The sequence below is a fragment of the Callithrix jacchus genome, chromosome 21 (genome assembly GCF_049354715.1).
Source record: "Callithrix jacchus isolate 240 chromosome 21, calJac240_pri, whole genome shotgun sequence".
Lineage (NCBI taxonomy): Eukaryota > Metazoa > Chordata > Mammalia > Primates > Cebidae > Callithrix > Callithrix jacchus.
This window is the reverse complement of record NC_133522.1, coordinates 14,270,200-14,291,655: the sequence shown is the minus strand read 5'-3', so window position 1 is coordinate 14,291,655 and position 21,456 is coordinate 14,270,200. Positions and strand designations below refer to the sequence as shown.

Genomic DNA, 21,456 nt, shown 5'->3' with positions numbered 1-21,456 from the left:
AAATGATTTGGGAAGGATTCCCTCTTTTTGGATTATTTGGAATAGTTTCAGAAGGAATGGTACCAGCTCCTCTTTGTGTGTCTGGTAGAATTTGGCTGTAAACCCATCTGGGCCTGGGCTTTTTTTGTGTGGTAGGCTCTTAATTGCTGCCTCAACTTCAGATCTTGTTATTGGTCTGTTCAGGGTTTCAGCTTCTTCCTGGTTTAGGCTTGGAAGGAGGCAAGTGTCCTGGAACTTTTCCATTTCTTCCAGGTTTACTAGTTTATGTGCATAGAGTTGTATGTAATAATTTCTGATGATGGTTTGAATTTCTGTGGAATCTGTGGATATCCCCTTTATCGTTTTTTATTGCATCTATTTTGTTATTCTCTCTTTTCTTTTTTATTAATCTGGCTAGTGGTCTGTCCATTTTGTTGATCTTTTCAAAAGACCAGCTCCTGAATTTATTGATTTTTTAAAGGGATTTTATGTCTCTATCTTTTTCAGTTCTGTTCTCATCTTAGTTATTTCTTATCTTTTGCTAGGTTTTGAGTTGTTTTGATCTTGCTCCTCTAGCTCTTTCAATTTTGATGATAGGCTGTCAATTTTGGATCTCTCCACTCTTCTCATGTGGGCACCTATTGCTATATATTTTCCTCTAGAGACCGCATTGAATGTGTCCCAGAGATTCTGGTATGTTGTGCCTTCGTTCTCATTAGTTTCAAAGAACATCTTTATTTCTGCCTTCATTTCATTGTTTATCCAGTCAGAATTCAAGAGCCAGTTGTTCAGTTTCCATGAAGCTGTGCGGTTTTGAGTTAGTTTCTGAATTCTGAGTTCTAACTTGATTGCACTGTGGTCTGAGAGACTGTTTGCTTTGATTTCTGTTCTTTTTCATTTGCTGAGGAGTGCTTTACTTCCAATTATGTGGTCAATATTTGAGTAGGTGTGATGTGGTCCTGAGAAGAATGAATATTCTGTGGATTTGGGATGGAGAGTTCTGTAAATGTGTATTAGGTTTGCTTGTTCTATGTCTGAGTTCAAGTCCAGGATATCTTTGTTAATTTTCTGTCTGGTTGATCTGTCTAATATTGACAATGGGGTGTTAAAGTCTCCTACTATTATTGTGTGGGAGTCTAAGTCTCTTTGTAAGTCACTAAGAACTTGCCTTATGTATCTGGATGCTCCTGGTAAATCTTCATCCGTCCCTTTATTTTGAGCCTTTGTGTATCCTTGTGTGTGACATGGGTTTCTTTCTTTTTTTTTATTATGGCAGTTCCAATAAGTGATGTGATATCAACTCACTGAAATCTTTAAAAGGAATAGGCAGCTCACTCTATAGAAAAAAGTCTACTCCGTCCCATCATCTGCCTCTTGCAGAGTTATTCAAAATAAACCCCACATCTGCCACATGAGCTTATATTCATGGCAAAGCAGATCCTCCCTTACATTATCTCCAAATCTGGTGGAAAGTCCATTGGGCTTCTTCAAATATGATAATTTTATTTAGCTATATTTTGCATACAATCATATAGATCCATCTTTAGAGTTCACTTTGCATTGTGTGAGTCTTAGCAAATGTGTACACTGCCACCACAATAGCAATTTAGGACCTTTCTGGCACCCCAGAAAGCATGTTCCCCCCTTTTTGCATGGGTTTCCTGTATACAGCACACTGATGGGTTTTGGATTTTATCAAATTTGCCAGTCTGTGTCTTTTGATTGGGGCATTTATTCCATTTACATTTGGGTTAATATTGTTATGTATGAATTTGATACTGCCATTTTGATGCTAGCTGGCTGTTTTGGCCATTAGTTGATGAAGATTCTTCATTTTGTTTATGCCTTTACCATTTGGTATGTTTTTGGAGTGGCTGGTACTGGTTATTCCTTTCTATGTGTAGTGCCTCTTTCAGGAGCTCTTGTAAAGCAGGACTGGTGGTGACAAAATCTCTGAGTACTTGCTTGTTTGCAAAGGATTTTTTTTCCCTTCACTTATGAAGCTTGGTTTGGCTCGATATGAAATTCTGGGTTGAAAGTTATTTTCTTTAAGGATGTTGAATGTCAGCCCCCACTCTCTTCTGGCTTATAGAGTTTCTGCTGAGAGATCTGCTGTGAGTCTGATGGGCTTCCCTTTGTGGGTAACCCAACCTTTTTCTCTGGCTGCCCTTAGCATTTTCTCCTTCATTTCAACCCTGGTGAATCTGACGATTATGTGCCTTGGGGTTACTCTTCTTGAGGAATATCTTTGTGGTGTTCTCTGTATTTCCTGGACTTGAATACTGGCCTGTCTTGCTTGGTTGGGGAAGGTTTCCTGGATAGTATCCTGAAGAGTATTTTCCAGCTTGGATTCATTCTCTGTGTCACATTCAGGTACACCTGTCAAACATAGATTAGGTCTTTTCACATAGTCTCATATTTCTTGGAGACTTTGTTCATTCCTTTTTATGCTTTATTCTCTAATCTTGCCTTCTTGTTTTATTTCGTTAAGTTGATCCTTGACCTCTGATATCCTTTCTTCTGCTTGGTCAATTCAGGTGTTGAAACTTGTGCATGCTTTGCAAAGTTCTCATGTTGTGTTTTCAGCTCCATCAATTCACTCATATTCCTCTCTAAGTTGTCCATTCTCATTAGCATTTTGTCATTTATTTTTTCAAGGTTCTTAGTTTCTTTGCATTGGGTTAGAACACGTTCTTTTAACTCACAGAAGTTTTTCATTACCCACCTTCTGAAGTCTGATTCTGTCATTTCATCACATTCATTCTCCATCCAGCTTTGTTCTCTTGCTGGTGAGGAGTTGTGATCCCTTGTAGGAGGAGAGGTGTTCTGGTTTTGGGTGTTTTCCTCCTTTTTGTGCTGGTTTCTTCCCATCTTTGTGGATTTATCCACCTGTTGTCTTTGTACTTGCTGATTTTCAGATTGGGCCTCTGAGAGAATGTCCAGTTGATGATGAAGTTATTTCTGCTTCTTATTATTCCATCTCACAATCTGGCCCCTCTGCTGTAGGACTGCTGAGGTCTACTCCAGGCTCTGTTTGCCTGGGGATAACCTGCAGCAGCTGCAGAACAGTAAGGGTTGCTACCAGTTTCTTCTGCTATCTTTGTCCCAGAATGATGCCTGCCAAATGTCAGTCTGATCAGTCCTTTGTGAGATGACTCTTTGGATATATGGGAGTCAGGGAGCTGCTTAAGGAGACAGTCTGTCTTTTATAAGAGCTCAAGTGCTGAGCTGTGAACTCTGTTGTTCAGAGCTGCTGGGCAGGTACATTTAAGTCTGCTGCAGCAGAACTCATAAACCCTTTTTAAATTTTTCCCCAGGTGCTCTATCCTGGGGAGTTAGGGCTTTATTTATGAGTTTTTGTTGTGCTGCTGCCTTTTTTTTTCAGGGCTTCCCTGCCCAGCAAGGAGGCAGCCTAGTCATTGTCTGCCTGCAGAGGCTTTGCTGAGCTGCTATGGGCTCCCCGCTACTGCCATGTGAACTTCCCCACAGTCCTGTTTATATGGGTGTGATTAGAACTGCCTCGGCAATGGTGGTCCACCTCTGTAATGACGAACTCTCCCTGTAGTGACAGGTTGCCTTGGCAATGGCAGGCTGCCTCAGCAATGGCGGACTACCTCCAAAGGGATGGAGTGCCTCGGTAATGGCGGACACCCCTCCCCGACAGAGCCGGACCATCCAGGGTTCAGCTGTGCTTGCTGTGAAACTCTCAACCCAGGGCGTTTCCAATTGCTGTGTTGTTTGTTGTTGTTGTTTTTCTGGGTGGGGGGTTTGGGACCCCCCCCCCGAGCCTGATCACCTGGCTCCCTGCCTCAGAGCCTTTTTTTTTTTAAGTTGAACAGTAGACTCTTTCCCAGGTGTTTCAGTTGCCTGTTGAAAAGGCACCAGGATCTGTGTGATTTCCCGTGCTGCGACCCACTGCACCAGCTGCAACAATGGTGCTGCCCAGGAATCTCCTGGCCTGGCTCCCTATTTAATCAGATGAGTGTGCGACTCTGCCTTCCTGGATCTCCAATCACCAGCCTAAAAGGGCAACCAGACCAGTGTTTTCTGTATGGAGAACCTCCTCGCTGGGGTGCTGGCAAAATAGCTGCGCTGGCCAAGATAGCCACGCTGACTCCCGTGGGGCTCCTCTGCCTGGGAGTCTCCTGGTCTGTGGGCAGTAAATAACCATCTGGAAATGCAGCATCCACTCACCCTCTGTGCTTTCACTGGGAGCTGCAATCCTGAGTTGCTCCTAAACCACCATCTTGGATCCTGTCATGGACTGAGGTTAGTTCTAATTTTAAGTTGATTAGAAGGGTTTCACTTTTTAGCATGACATTTTACAATCGGAAAATTAAATAGAGATTCAGAAAGCACTTTTAGTGTAAGAACCCTCTAAACCTCATTTGTAAATAAACAACTTGAGTGTCAGCATTGTTTTCTGGTTGGTGTTACTGCTAAATATTTACCTTACATTATTATAATTCATAGGGTGTAATGTATTAATAAGTGGCTTTATGGAGTAGAGTCTAGGAACATAAAGTCAACAAAAACTAGGAAAGCTATACAGCAACATTACCCCTGTGTTCTACCCACCACCTACAGTGGCCTGCAGCTTGTATTTGCAATCATCTCAATGTGAACACATACTCTGATACATCATAGATAGGTATGTTTAACAAAATTACCTACAACAATAACACTGCCACTTAAAACTACAATTATCTATGTCCATTGTCTCTAGATAATACTGCAAATTAGCAACCAAAAAGAAGGTATCAATTTTACAACTCAGCATTGAGATTTTCTTAAAGATTCTCTTCACCTCTCATTTTACTTACTCTTTTTCCCTTCTCTTTCCTTCTGTCATTTCTTCCTTCTTTCCCTCCTGTTATTGAATGCATACTCTTTTCATTAAAAAAAATGGAAAGACAAGGCATGAAGTAAAGAAAATGTAAAAAAGGACATTATTACCTTCTAGAAATGCTTTTCTGTCTTCTCCAGTTCTCAGTCTGCTCTCTGCTATGTGCATTACATGTGCATTGCATTGAATCCTGAATGGGTAATTCCCACTGCCACCCTATTGTGCAGACCTGCTTAGGCTATTCATTATTGTATATGGTGCCCTAAGAATACAACTAATATGCTCATATTGTCCATCTCAAAACATTCTTGTGCTACAATGTATTTCCCTGGTGGTCTACTAGATATCTAGTGAGTCCAGATAATTTACAAAGAGTTCATAGTAAACAATTACTTATGATAAAAAATGTTTTTCTTGGTCATAAAATTGTATGACTCCATAAAAATTGCTGCAGCAGTTTGAAGATTTTAAAAAAAAAAAGAAAACTAGGTAGAAGCCCAGGATGGTACCAATAGCTTTATGTGCTATTGCATAGGAGGGCATTATTCTCAGTTTTGTGTTTCCTTAAATTGAGACTATTAGTTTATCCAAAGATGGATAAGTTAACTGAAATGACTTGCAATATCACAATTTATAAGAGATTTATAAATGCATGAATATACAGAGTAAACATTTCAAGTTTATATTATGTTATATTACTATTGTTATATATTGCATATTACCACCATAAGATTTGAGTTACCTACAGGAACATACTTACTATTTTATTGACCACTGTAATCTTAGTATGTAGACCAATGCCTGGGACATGTATTAGGCCTCCAATGAATATCTGGTATAGGAATACATTTATAAGATTAAAAGATTATACTATAATTTTCTCCTTGATTCCTATGTCATCCTTCAGACAATACATTCTGAGGACAGAAACTATATTATTTACTTATGTTGTTCTGACTTCTAACACAATTAGAAAATTGGAGTTTAAATAATAGGTATGCTGCCCATAGATGCTGCCAAGGAAGCACCATAATAGTCTGTCTTCTCTGCAATTATGGCTAAGTCAGAGTCTCTTAACGATCCAGAATAGCACAGAAGCTCTTCCTTGGAGGACTGAGCTTTGATACACCCAGTGAGAGCCTGAGGAGCCATTCTGAGCAATGAGGAAGTCTCCGGGACTGTGTGGTAATGAGAGATCCAAACACCAAGCGCTCTAGGGGTAATGGGTTTGTCACCTACGCCACTGTGGAGGAGGTGGATGTAGCCATGAATGCAAGACCACGGAAGTTGAATGGAAGAGCTGTAGAACCAAAGAGATCTGTCTCAAGAGAAGATTCTCACAAACCAGGTGCCCACTTGACTGTGAAAAAGATATTTGTTGGTTGCATTAAAGAAGACACTGAAGAACATCACCTAAGAGATTATTTCAAACAGTGTGAAACCGTTGAAGTGACTGAAATCATAACGGACCAAGGCAGTGGCAGGAAAAGGAGCTTTAACTTTGTAACCATTGATGACCATGGACAAGACTGTCATTCAGAAATACTGTACTGTGAATGGCCCTGCTGTGAAGTTAGGAAAGCCCTGTCAAAGCAAGAGATGGCTAGTGCTTCCTCCAGGCAAAGAGATCGGAGTGGTTCTGCAAACTTTGGTGGTGGCCGTGAAGGTGTTTTTTGTTGTAATGACAATGTGGTATGGAGGAAACTTAAGTGGGCCTGGTGGTATTGGTGGCAGCCATGGTGGTAGTGAATATGGTAGCAATGGGATAAGAACCATTTGGTAATGATGGAAGTTATGGGGGAGGTAAACCTGGTTACTCTGGAGGGAGCAGAGGCTACGAAAGTGGTGGAAAGAGGGTGATGAAAACCAGGGCAGTGGCTGTAGCAGGATAGCAGCTATGACAGCTATATCAATAGAGGCAGAGGCAGCTTTGGCAGTGTTAGTGGAAGCAATTTTGGTGGTGGTGGAAGCTACAATTATTTTGGCAATTATAACAATCAGCCTTCAAATTTTGGACCCATGAAAGAAGGAAACTTTGGAGACAGAATCTCTGACCCCTGTGGTGCTGAAGGCCAATACTTTGCCAAACCATGAAACCAAGGGGCCTATGATGGTTTCAGTAGTAGCAGTAGCTAAGATAGTGGCAAAAAATTTTAATTACTGTCAAGAAACAAAGCTTAGCAGGAAAGAAGAGCCAGAGAAGTGTCAGGGAAGCTACAGGTTACCACAGAATTGTTAACTCAGCCAAGCACAGTGGTGGCAGGGCCTAGCTGCTACAAAAAAAAGAAAACCATATTTTAGACAAATACTCATGTTTATGGGAAAAAATCTAGAGGACTGTATATTTGACTACTTGTATAACATGTTATTTTAGTTCTCACTCTGTGGAAAGTGTAAAGCTTTACAACAAAGACTTTTAAGATATATATTTTTTGCACCAATGCTATTGATTGCTAAATGTAATAGTGAAATCATGATGCTGAGTAAATGTGTCTTTTTAATAAAAAAAAGATAGTGATGATGGTGATGATGATGACACAATCAGAAAAAAACGATTATATGTGGGCACATTAAAAGAATCAGTTAACAATGACACAAACATGTATTGTCTACCATATGACAGGCACTGATCTGGGCACACTGGGAAAAAAGCAGTATCTATGAAAAGTCTATGTCCAACGTAAACTATGTTCTGCAAGGATAAGTCAGTTAATAAATAAGAAGCCGATACATAGTTAAGACAATTTAGAATACTGAAATTTGTAATGAAGATTGCATAGCAATGAGAGTGTGAAGGTGGTCTTGATTAAGTGAGTGACTCATAAGGGAACATGGGAGGCAGCATTTTAGTTAAACTCAGTAGTGATAGCCTCTCTGAAGATGGTACATTTGAGCTGTGAAGAGAACAGCCAGGAGAACATCGGTGCCTGCCAAGCGGTAGAAGCAACAACTGTGACTGTCATGAGATAGAGACAGGTGTGACTAGAACACAGTTAATGAGGAGGAGAGGGGAAGTGCAGGCCAGATCAAGAAAGGCCAGTTGAAAATCTATGCTAAGGCTTTTTTATTTTATTAAGTATAATGAGAAGAAGTCAGAAGGCTTTAATCAAGAGAGTTACAATATCATACTTGATCTTTTGAAAGTTTACACTATGTGCTTTGGGGAGAACAGACCATGAAGGAGAAAAGATTCGGAGCAAAGTGATCAATTTCAAGCTTGCTACAGGTTTTTGAGTGAGAGATGAGGTGGCTTCGACTAGTAATAGACATGGTAAGAGGTGGATGGATTTGTGATAAAATTTCTATGTTGAAAAAGTAGGAATGGCTGATGTGGTTAATGTTGGGTGTGGAGAAAAGTTGTCCAGAAATGTATGCCATTGCTACGTAATGATTAAGGAGGCATTAAGATGGTTAGAAAACCATTTTAAGTGTTTGATTTTGGTCATGTTGAGTTGAAAGTGCCATTACAAATCAACGTGAATTTATCAAGAAAGCAGCTTTGGTGTTCAGAGAAAGTGCGTTGTTGAAAAATACAAATTTAAGACTTACTCACATATAAATGTTATTAAAATCGTGCAATTGTCTAGTCACCCCTAGTGAGGAGAAAATGATTTAGAACTTTGCAGCTTTTAAAAGTCTGATATAGAAAGAGAATCCAACGAAGGAGATTGAGAAGAAGCAGTGGTGATGTAAAAGAACAGCTATGATACCATAGAAATCTAAAGAAGAAAGTCTTTCAAGTGGGAAAGAAGGTGAAATGCTGTTGAGAATTTGGTGAGATGATGACATAATAGATGGTGATGCAAACTATTTTATTGCAGTAGAAGCATGAATGTCTTGGAGTGTTAGAGGTGATAATGGGAGACACGAAGGTACAAACAAGCACATCTGAAGAAGTGTTGCTGGGTGGTTATGTAGGAGAATGGCACAGTGTCTGATAGAACAAAGCAATGGAAGATTTGTTAAAAAAAAATTCATCATGTAGCTATTCAGCAATACTCTCTTGGAAGGATAAAAATATACCTCTTTTTATTTTAATGGAAATGACCCAGTGAATGGCAGAAAGTGAAGATGCAGGAGAAACAAACAAAAGTATGAGAGCCACATCCTCGAGAAGGCAAACTCGTTGGCACTAGGGCTTCAGTGGCAGAGTTGCCAATTAAAATCCCTTTATTATTTCAATGGGAAGTACAAGGTATTTAAGTACAGATGTAAGTGAGATGGTGAAATTGATAAAGGACTTTTTTTGTAGCAGTTACTTTTATATGTAAAATATTTGGTAAAGTCATCATCAAAGAATGAAGAGTCTTTAGGGGATGTTGGAGAAAGGAGAGGAGGTTTGAAATTATTTTAGAAAAACTGATATTACTACAGGAAGATAAAGAGATTACTTAAAAATTTTGAGTACTTTTTAAAGTTTGTTATCTTAATATTTAAGACAATGCATTCAGTATTGCTGAATATTTTTTCAGCAATATTCAGCTTTTCAGCTGCATCTTTTCAAGTCCATAAACATTTAGTTATAGTCAGGGCTGAGATTTTTCTGAAAAATAAAAGAGGGAGAGAAAAAGGAAGAGCTAAATACTGAGTCATTAATGAGAAAATAGGCAAGATTTATATCAAACGTATGGATTTGAATTTTTAAAAGTACAAGTTGTAATCCCAGCAGTTTCGGAGGCCGAGGCAGTGGATCACGAGGCCAGGAGATGGAGACCATCCTGGCAAACATGGTGAAACCCCATCTCTACTAAAAATACAAAAATTAGCTGGGTGTGGTGGTGCACACCTGTAGTCCCAGCTACTCAGGAGGCTGAAGTAAGAGAATTGCTTAAACCCAGAAGGCGGAGGTTGCAGTGAGCCCAGATCACTCCACTGCACTCCAGCCTGGCGCCTGGCGATGGAGCTAGACTCTGTCTCAAAAAAAAAAAAAAAAAAAAAAGTACGAGTGAGAAATTCAGCACTGAAATCATAATAAGTGCTATTTTGTTCCTTTGAGTATCTGAGCTGTGTAAGGAGCTGTGTAAGGAGTGTGTGTGTGTGTGTGTGTGTGTGTGTGTGTTGATGGCCATGACCTTAAAGGGCTGTAGAAGAAAATGTTCACAAGAGATGGCAAGTGTCAGTTGGAAGCACGGAGGTAAGAAAAACGTGTTTAAAATATTTAAACATATAGAGTGACTGTTGACGACTGGATGCCAATTTCTAGAGGCATAGAAAAATATTTTTAAAAGTAGAAGGAGAATGGAAAATGAGGTCAAAATAAGAAATATGAGCAAAGCACAGATATAACCATCTTCTGATGATGGGCAATCTGATAGTGACTAAAATGGACTAGGCTGCGAGATTGGATTGGATTGTTTGTAGAGAGCAGGCCTTCTAAAGTCTTGGTTCTACAAATAGGATTCAAATAGTCTCATCATCTTAAGCTGATCAAAAGCGGCTGGTGGTGTACCTTTGAGCCTGGCATGATATAATTTGTTTTTGTTTAATATTAATGCTTATCATAACTCTTCTTGTCTATTTATAATATAAATATACCTACAGTCCTATCACTGAGTCTCATATACAAAGAAGACAATTGAGATAAATGTAGTGTTTAGGTAAAACAGATTAAAAACCACAGAATAATCAGGTGAATTAGACAAGGGTGACTTTAATGGTTAGTAACAATAAAATTGTGTGCAGCCCAAAACATAACATATTTTAAAACATATATGCATCTTTTTGCCTATTTTCCATTTTGTGCGAAAATTTCTTCCATATACTGTTTTTGAGGAACTATTTTATAAACATGCTGAGATTTCTATCTGCATATTTTCACAAATATTGTTTATTATTTTTCATTAGAACCATAGCTAAAATTTAATCATTATTATAACAGTAATAAAAGAGCATAACTGAAATCTATTTTAACTATAGATAATAATTCTCTAATAAATGTTAAATTTCAATGTCATGGTAGAAAGGTTATTGTTTATTACATGAAGAACTTAAATTTTACTAATGCCACAATTTTTCTGCTAATTCACTGTTTTCTTAATAGCACATAGTTGTTTGAATAAAATTTGATGTCTTCTCATAAAAGAAAAGGCATTCAATTACAACTAAAAAGTGCAGTTAAATTACAAAGAAATTTGAAAATAACATTAATGTCCTCCATACTGGTGCCTCCCACAAACATTTTTGAAATATTAAAATATGTTTTATAGGTGATCCAATTAGAACACAATTAATAGTTACGAATCATGAATTTAATTATTATGGAGTGATTAATTTGGCAAATGAATTTCAATATAAAGAAACATATGGAAAGAAGTATACATCAAAATGATTCATCAATTATGATAATGTAAAAGTATTCATTGTCCTATGATTTAATAATTTTATAAATACCAATTAGAAAGCATATGAAAACAGTGAAGTTGCTGTAATTCCAGCAATTTGGGAGTCCAAGGTGGGCAGATCACAAAGTCAGAAGTTCCAAACTAGCCAGACCAATATGGTGAAACTGCGTCTCTACTAAAAATGCAAAACTTAGCCAGGTGTGGTAGTGTGTGCCTGTAATCCCAGCTTCTCAGGAGGCTGAGGCAGGAGAATCGCTTGAACCTGGGAGATGGAGGTGCAGTGAGCCAAGATCATGCCACTACACTCCAGCCTGGGTAACAGAGCTGAGACTCTGTCTCAGGAAAAAAAAAAAAAAATCAAAATGAACAGAAAATAGCGAAGTATTAAAATCTACTTAATGCCACTCTCTTCCTTTCAAGAGAGCATTGCTGAATAGCTACATGATGAATTTTGACAAGAGAATGTCCATTTCAAATGCACCACTTTCAGTCTGCTATTGAATACTATTTCTACCTTTCTATTCTTTGTGGTCTTCTCCTCATTTAGGGAATTATTGAGCATATACCATGTTTGCATGATTACAAAGTGCAATAAGCTCTAAAGACAAAGTAAAGACTGAAATTAGAGATTATCATACACATACCTAATCCGCTTTTGTCACTGGGAGTCAATTTCCTGGAAAAAGTGACATTATGCCAATACCTACAAGATGTAGAACAATCGGGCAGGAAAGAATATGGGAAAATAGCATTTTGTATATAGAAAGAAGGTGCCAAAGATGATAATCAGTTAATTTATAGACCTGAATTCTGAAGACAGTCTGATTTTCATCAAATTATATATATATATGAATTCGATTTTTCTAGTATGTTGTAAAATATGCTTCTCCATAGCTGGGTGATTCTGAAAAACTGTAATCTGATAATTGACAAATAATTCAAAACTACGTTTGACTTCTTTCAAACATTTCAAGGCTTTGTTATCTTTCTAAATAAGACATAAACTCAACATTGTGTATTCTATTGATGTAAAATTTTAATGATTCCTACAGAAAACTACGCAAAGCTGAAAGTTTAAAGTGCTTTTCTTTCACTCCTGTGGCCTATTTTCTTTTACTGCGTATGCATACATTCAAACAGAGACACTTTTATGTACTAATAGTTCCGTAGCTTGTTAACAACAAATATATGCTTTGACTTAGTGCTTTTTTAATGTTTCTCTTTCTTCTATAATTAGGGATTGTTTTTTGTTTACTTGGTTAAATGGGTGCTAGCAGAGCATAGTAACTTGTTTCTTGATTTAAAGAAAATCATTAATCCAACCAATACTGACGACCCACAATCTAATCTGATTCATTAGTGTTTTTAGCTCTTGATTTCTCAGGGGAATCCACATTCCTTTTAGCATGCTTCTGCTACACTTTCCAGTTACATCAGGTGGCACGTGAACCTAATGGACTTATTTCGTTTACACTTTTCCATTATTGCAAAAAGAAGTGATTTTCTAAATGGTGTCTAATGACCTGAAAGAGCTAATTCAACTCCCCAAAATGCCTGACTTTAACTGAGGAGCAATTCATGTGAGACTGGATTGCCCATATGTCTTGCTGTAATTATTACACTGAGAAATATTTGATCCTAAAAGTATGGAGCCCAGAAGTATCTTTCTCAGTTTAAATTACTTAATAATACAAACACCATTCATACCCACTATTTTTTTTAGCTACACTTTTAAGCATTTACGATCTTTTTCATAATGAAATTACATATACACAAAAATAACCAATTACTTCAGTTCTCCATTAGATAAATGTTGTCATAATTGTTCTGTTCATGTAAGTTAGAAAGAATGAATAATAGTGTTGATAGCATGATAGAGTGACTATCATCAATAATAATTGCACATTTCAAAATAACTCGAAGACTGTAACTGGGTTGTTTGTAACTCAAAGAATAAAGGTTTGAGGGAGGGATACCCCATTTTCCTTGAGGTGCTTATTTCACCTTGCATGTCTGTATTGGAACCTCTCAATTACCCCATAAAGATATACTCTTACTATATAACCACAAAAGTTAAAAAATAAAACAAACAAAAATTTAATGTAATGAACACACACAAAGTGTTTAGTCCAAAGAATAACATCTTTCATTTAGAAAAAATGAAGCAATACAAATAGTAAATTAGCCTATGTACAATTTAGGTGCCAAATTCTATTTTTGCCTAGAAAAGTATATTTTCTAATATAAAATATTTAGATAACACTTCATTACTTTGGTTTTTATTTCCCTATATGAATTATATCAGGGTATTTTATCCTAAAACATAAGCTCTGAAGCTTCTGAGATATATTATGATTTGGTAAGTCACTTTAACACTTTTGGATGCTAAAGGTGTATTCTCATTATACTTAAGGTAAGGAGGTAAGGACAACTCTGAGAGCATTATGTGGTGAAAACAAATGTAAAAGAGTTTGATGCTCTTATTTAGTACAAACAACCTGTTTAAATCCTTAATTTTGACCCTAGACATCTTATATTAGATGTAGTTGTACATCAAGTTGTACATCATGGAACATGTTGTTGTAACAGGCAATAAAATGAATGTGGTGGTTAAACTTTTATGTCAACTTTACTGGGTTCAGGGTTACCCAGATAACTGATGAAACATTATTACTGTGATGAATATATGAGTGCAGGTATCTACTCATAATAGCAAATATATGGAATCAAACTATATGATTTGACATATATATATTGCATATATGTATTTTATATATATATATATAAATTGTTATCTATGTAATAGACATACATATAATATATGTACATACACAATGGAATACTATACCGCCATTTAAAAAAATAAATAAATCATGTATTTTACAGCAACATGGATGAAATTAGAGGCCATTATCCTAAATGAAGCAGCTCAGAAACAGCTAGTCAAATAGCATATATTCTTACTTAAAAGTGGGGCTAAATAAGATGTAAACGTGAATATGATGTGGAATAATAGTCACTGACGACTTGGAAGGGTGGGACCCTAAAAGTATGGAGCCCAGAAGTATCTTTCTCAGTTGAAAATTACTTCATAATACAAACACCATTCATACCCACTATATTTTTTTAGCTACACTCTTAAGCAGTTATGATCTTCTTCATACATGTAATTGCATACGAAAAGCTCAGATTTACCACTATGCAATACATCCATGTAACAAAACTACATGTATATCCTTTAAATTTATACAACAAAACATTGTTTCTGTTGTGCCTGTGGGGATATTTCCAGAAGAGATTAGAATTCTAACCAGTAGGCTGAGTGAAGAAGTTTCTTCTTCCACCACCACAACCAATGTGGGCAGATGTTATTCAATCTGTGGAAAGCCAAATAGGACAAACAAGCAGAGTAAAGATGGATTTTGTCCTCTCTTCTTGGCTAGGACACATCCCTCTTCTCCTGCCTTTAGACATTGAAGATTCTGGTTCTTGGACCTTTGGATTCAAAATTTACCTCATTGGTTCTCCTGGTTCTCAGTCCTTCTGCCCAGGATCGAGTTGATTTTACCATTATTGGCTCTCCTGGTTCTTATGGACTCAGACGCAGTTAAGTAGGACCCAATTTAGGAAATTTTAAACTATGTCAGTCTTTGTCCTTCAAGGATAATGTTTTTAGTTAAGTGGTGTAATCTGATTGCATATGTAACCACCACTTCTGATTACAGAATACAGAGAAGATGAGAGATGGTGACAGCTGAGGTGGGAAATTAGTGAACAGGAAACAGCAGCAGTGAGTAGGAGAGGTGATCATAGTTTGGATTTGAATGCTGGCTGGGGAAATGGTCATTTGAGACATTGTATTGGAAATAAAATGAATACATTGTGGTGCTAGATTTTATTTGGCAATTGAAAGAAATGGAATTTTCAAAGATTTGTCTTGTATATTTGATATCTCTTGAAGAGAAAAAGTGTTAGGCAAGCAAACAATAGTCAGGAAAATACAAATTTGGTTTTATACACATTAAGTTTTAGGTGCTTTTCAAACATCAACATAGATATATACCTGGAATTGAAAGAAACTGTTTAGCCCAAGTAAATAAATAGGCGAGTAATTTGTATAAAATGATACTATACAATATGGATGTCGATAATATCTAATCAAAAAAGAAAAGAAAGGAGATTAATGCTTATGGCCTGATCTTGAGAAATTCTACCTTAAAAATAATTGGTAGACCCATGCCTGTAATCTCAGAACTTTGGGAGGCCAAAGTAAGCAGATCACCTAAGGTCAGGAGTTCAAGACCAGAGTGACCAATATAGTAAAACACTAGCTCTACGAAAAAATACAAAATTAGCGAGGCACGGGAGCACATGCCTGTAATCCCAGCTACTCGGGAACCTGAGGCAGGAGAATCAATTGAACCCGGAGGCAGAGGTTTCCGTGACCCGAGATTGTGCCATTGCACTACAGCCTGGGCAACAGGAGGGAAACACCATCTCACCAAAAGAAAAAAAAAATTGGTGTAAAATAATAAATTGAGCGATTACAATAGAGAGGTAAGACACTAAAGCAAAACAGGGTCACAAGGAACAAACAACCATTAAAAAAAAAAGAGACAAAACCAAAACAACAACAAACTGGGTGCTATAGTTTCACGAAAACAAAATGAAGGAACATTACTGGAAGGCAAGAGTCATTAGCAGAATTGAATAATGCTTTGAGATTATGCAAGAGAAAAGTGAAAAAATCCTAATTGAAATAAGAAACATGGAGTTATTGAGGTTACTAATAAAGCAATTTCATATGGTCTTAATGTTTGTGTCTGCCTAAAATTCCTAAGTTGAAATTCTAACCCCTAAGTTGATGGTATGAAGAAATAAGGCCTATTGAGAGATAATTAGGACATGAGTGTAGAGCCTTCATAACTGGATTAGTACCTGTATAAAATAGGTGCAAGGTAACTCACCCATCCCTTCCACCATGGGAGGACAGAGTGAGAAAGTGTCATTCAATGATTCAGAGTGTGAACCTTTCCCAGACACAAAAGTCTGTCAGGACTTGATGTGAAGACCTCCCAGCCTTTAGAGCTTCGAGAAATAAATGTCTGTAATTTGTAAGCTACCCAATTTATGGTCGTTTGTGATAACAGCTGAGATGGATTAAGATTCAATCAAAAGTTCCTTTGGTTGTGTGATAGTTTTATGTGAAAATGTGGCCAGACTAGTACCTGCTTATTTAATGTAATATTAATCTAGTTGTTGCTGTGAAGGCATTTTGCAGATGTCATTGGTGCCACCATTAGCTGACTATTAGTAAAGGAGATTATTCTCAATTACGTGGATGAACCTCAACAAATCCGTTAAAAGACCCGCTTGAAAGCAGACACTGAGGTTTCCCTGAGGAAGAAGAAATTCTTCCTAAACACTGCAGCCTTAACCCTTTCTCAAAAGTTGCATGGCTACTGACCTATCCTCAAAACTTTGGGCTTACTGGCCCCCAATTGTTTCTCACTTGCTCACTCTCTCTGTATATATATGGGCACATACACAGATTGTATATTTGCAGTCATGTGCTATACAAGGAACACTTTCTTGAGTAATGGATGACATATATGCTAGGGGTACCATAGGATTTCTGTGGCGCTTCGGAGTTCCTATCACCTTCTGATATCACAGCTGTCATAAACCTGTAGCACAACACATCACTCATGTGTGCGGGGAGGCTGGCGTAAACAAACCTAATGTGCTGTCATTTGAAAGTCTAGCACATATAATTATGTACAATACATAATCCTTGATAATGGTAATAAACTATTATCTAACTAGTTTATGTCTTTATTATACTATACATTATATAGTTAGAGTGTTCTCCTTCTACTTAAAGGAGCAAAGTTACCTGTAAAATAGCTTTAGGCAGCTCTTTTAGGGGGCATTCCAGAGGAAGGTTTTGTTATCATAGGAGATGACAGCTCCATGGCTGTTATTGCTCCTGAACCTTCTAGTTGAACAAGATGTGGAAGGGAAAGGTGGTGACATTGATGATCCTGATTTCATGTAGGGCTAGGCTACTGTGTGGGTTTATGTTTTGGTTTTTAACAACCAAATATCTTTTAAAAACTATAATGATTTTAAAAGTAGGAAAATGCTAGTGGAATAAAGATAGAGTGAAAATAATATTTTTGCATAGCTGTACGATATGTTTGTATTTGAAGTTGTGTTTTTACAGTCAAAAAATTTAAAACATAAAAGTTTCTAAAATAAAAAAGTGAAAGCTAAGATGAATTTATCATGTAAAAAATAAATTTAAGAAAATAAATCTAGCGTAGCCAAAGTATTCAGTGTTTATACGGTCTGCAGTAGTGTACGGTAATGACCTAGGCCTTCACACTAAGTCACCACTCACTTACCAAGAGCATCTTTCAGTCCTGAAAGCTCCATTCATGATAAGTGCTGAATATAGGTGTACCATTTTTTTTAGTCTATTGCAACTTATTTTCACTGTGCCTTTTCTATAGGTTTAGCTACACATATTTAGATGCACAGATCCCTTACTTCTGTGTTACAATTGCCTACAGTATTCAGTGCAATAACATGGTGTACAGATGTCTAGCGTCGGAGCAATAGGCTATACCACGTAACCTAGAGGTATAGCATGCTACACTCTTTAGAGTTGTGTAAATACACTATGATTTTCACAGAATGAAAACATGACCTAAGGACTCATTGTTCAGAATCTGCTTCTTTTAATTAACACATGACTGCATGTGTGTATACACACAGATACACACACACACACACAGATGGATCAGTCAGGAGATATAAACACTTGCTTGAGTGGAAGCCAGACTGGAGTGAGAGAAAGAGAGAATATGTAAAATATTCCTTTGGAGTTTGGTTCTGAAGGGGAAGAAAATCTGCATAATAGCTGCATAGAAAATGAAATTAAGTGCTAATTGAAAGGGTGCAATAGAAAAAAAAGGTTAATATGCACAATACAGAAAAATTAATTGATTTTTTTGATGTGAGAAGTTCTTGTGGCCAGTAGTTATTATTCTTAAATGGTGATTGTGAAAACTTAGATCTAAGTATTTTGATGTATAATAACTAAATTATGTGTGTACCCAATCTGATAGTGGTTTGAGTTTCTTTTATGGAGTCTTCTGTGGAAATATTCACTTAAAGTGTAATGTTGGAAAGAAGGATTACAGGTCTGAGAATAATAAAGAAAACTTAAAATATAAATTTAGGTTGGATTTCAAGCATAAACATAGTTATGTATGTCAGTATTTTCCCCTTTTATGAAAATTATTTACAACAAAAACAACAATAATCATAAGAAGAGTAAGAACTTACAAACTCAGTTTTGCATTAAATAGGAAGCAGATTAATCTTCAGATTCCAAGTAATGTGTAATCCCAAAAATATTTATTACTGGGCAAAAGCCATATAAGAGAACATGGAGAGGCATAAATAACAGTAAGAAATAGATTGGAGGCATTATTTCAGGATATAACAGAAAAGATAAATTTTCTAAATGTACATCTCTTTCTTCAACAAGAAATATGAAAATTTGGACATTAGTTTTTGCATTTACATATATTAAAATATTCTGAAAAGCACATAAACACCACTAACAGTAGCTATTTTGAGTACAAGGTATAGGAAATGAAAAATGGACAAGACATTAGGAGAAAGATTTGACTTTGTCCCTTTTTTGGTACTCTTGGGTTTCTGAATCACTGGAAAACATTAGATTCAAAAAGGAAATGAATAAATTTAATTTTAAAAAGAACGCATTTATGTAGTAGGTGAAGTAACTAGAGAAATACTTCTAAGCACAAACTAGTCATTTTTTCTAAGAAGCTTTTGTGAAGTCAGTTTAGAAAAATAACATGTTCCCAGCATAATTTTCCCTAACATTGGTTATATTATAAAAAAAAAAAAAGAATCCAAATCAACTTGTGATTCTACCCAGTTTCAAGCTGTAACATATGGCAAAGTAATGTCAATAGCTCTGCTTCGAATAAAATCAAAACGTGACAATCCTGGCGAATTCTTTAAGCAACAGTAACGAAATGTACACTGACCGCCGTCATTAATTGAAGTCATTGTTGTTTATGTGTCTGAGTTGTTATGTCTTTGTCATCTTTGGAACATTGGGATTTCTTAGATGATCTTTGTCATTTAAAAAGAAAAATAAATCAATATTGACCTGTCATTCTCCATTGCATACCCAGTGACTCTCCCTCTCAAAATAACACATTCTTTAATGAGCAACTTGGTAACATCCTGTGTTACTTGTGTACTCCTGAATTACTAGATGAGAGGACGGAAATACCAAATTGCTACTTCAGCAAGTTTAATGAGCAGATGCAATTATGTTTTGTTTTATTTTATGATATTGCCCATAATATATAAATAAAATATTACCTCTGGACAGCTTTAAAAGAGAAATTCCTAGTGATTCTGCTACCATCCAGTCACTATTGGTGGAAGTACATTGTTAACTCTTCAGTAATATAATGCCACCCTCATTCTGGACTTTTTTTTTATTACTTCCAAATAGGAAATTAAAGTGTACAAAAAAATCTAATGAAAAATCAAATTAACATTACTAAGATGCATACACGATGACTAGATACCTTAAAATGACAATAATGTTGCCTGTTTAATACGATTTTAATTCATTTTAATCAGTTGCAGCATTTGCTCACAAATAGTCTATTTCAAAATCCATTTTGCATTTTATTTTAAAAACAGTTTTTTGAGTCACTTTTCCCATCCCTCTGCAGTGCAATTAATTAACTAATACTAGAAAATACTACTTTGAAAGACATTTGTAAAGTCAAATGATGAGTTTTGTTTCTTCTGGTTTTTATCTTAACTCATCTTTTAATTAATATCTATAGTGATTGTACATTCTCCATGCAAATGTATAATAGTTAACTGGGATAAGATTATGTGTGGAGCAAGTTGTGCAAGTTACTGTCATATAGCACTCCGAATTGCAGTACATATTGTAAAGTAAGTTAAATCAGGCTTTCCAATTTAATGTATCTTAAGTTTACCTTGGTGAAAATATAAACCCAAAACACCCATTTAGACCAAAGAAAAAAAAAAAGCTACAAAGCATTTATTTATTTATTTCTTATACTTTATGTTCTGGGGTACATGTGCAGAACGTGCGGGTTTGTTACATAGGTATACATGTGCCATGTTGGTTTGCTGCATCTGTCATCCTGACATCTACATTAGGAATTTCTCCTAATGCTACCCCTCCCCAATACCCCTACCCCATGCTATTCCTCCCCCAACCCCTGTTGTGTGATGTTCCCTTCTCTGTGCCCATGTGCTCTCGCTGTTCAACACCCACTTATGAGTGAAATTGTAGCCAGGTGTCCCGAGTTCTTGACCTTCTCTGACCCAAGAATGAGGGAAGAGGCCCTGGAGGTGAGGTGGGCTTACTGTTCCTATGAATATCATGGACCCAAAGCGTTTCGCAGATAGTGATTTATTAGGCACAGAAAGACACAGAAGTAGACAGAGTTCCCGCTCTGTTGTGGGAGAATATTCCAGCGACAGAAATCCACACAGGTAGAGAGGGAAAGACAGCTCCCACATTGCCACGGAAGGGGGTCCAGAGAAGGAGGCCACACAGGTGAGGTGCAGTGGAGTTTTAACTTTGCAGTTATTCCCACTACATTCATGTTCTCATCCAGTGAGAGGAGTTCTTTCAAACTTCCTCTGGAGTGATTGATCTTTGACTTTGATATTGGATTGGCTGCTTTGCCCAAAATAGAGCCCCTCCTTTCAGGGCTTCCGGTGGGCTTTCTGAACAAAGGAATCTCACCTGCAATTTTACCTAGCCTGCAGGTGGGAAAGTTAGACAAAGAACTCTGGGTTCCCGGATGGGGAGGTAAATGGAGGCATGGTGCTGGGAAGTTCTTGCCTTTGAAACCACACCCCTTGTGGACCGTGGAAGAGAATGCAACACAGTCCCTCAGTTCCCACTGTGAACAGGAAAGTCCAACAACTGTTAGGACACGGGCGTCCATCACTCTTTATCTACTTCCTGCTGAATTGGGGCATAGAAGGGGCCCTGAAGTTGAGGTTTCCTCCAGAGGGGGTCTTCCAGAGGTGCAGGTTGATTCAGAAGTCCACGATAGAACTCATGAGCTAAAGACATCCAGGGTTCCCTTTGCAGGATCTTTTGTGTCCTTATGGCATCAATTCTAGAAGAAACCAATTTGACAGGAAGGTTAAAGATGAGAGGCCCTAAGGCCAGCAATA

General features: G+C 37.1%; 1 pseudogene; it reads left to right on the top strand.

Annotated features, from left to right (window-relative positions):
* Positions 1-5,879: 5,879 nt before the first annotated feature.
* LOC128930382 (heterogeneous nuclear ribonucleoprotein A1-like) lies at positions 5,880-6,982 on the top strand (annotated as a pseudogene).
* Positions 6,983-21,456: the final 14,474 nt, after the last annotated feature.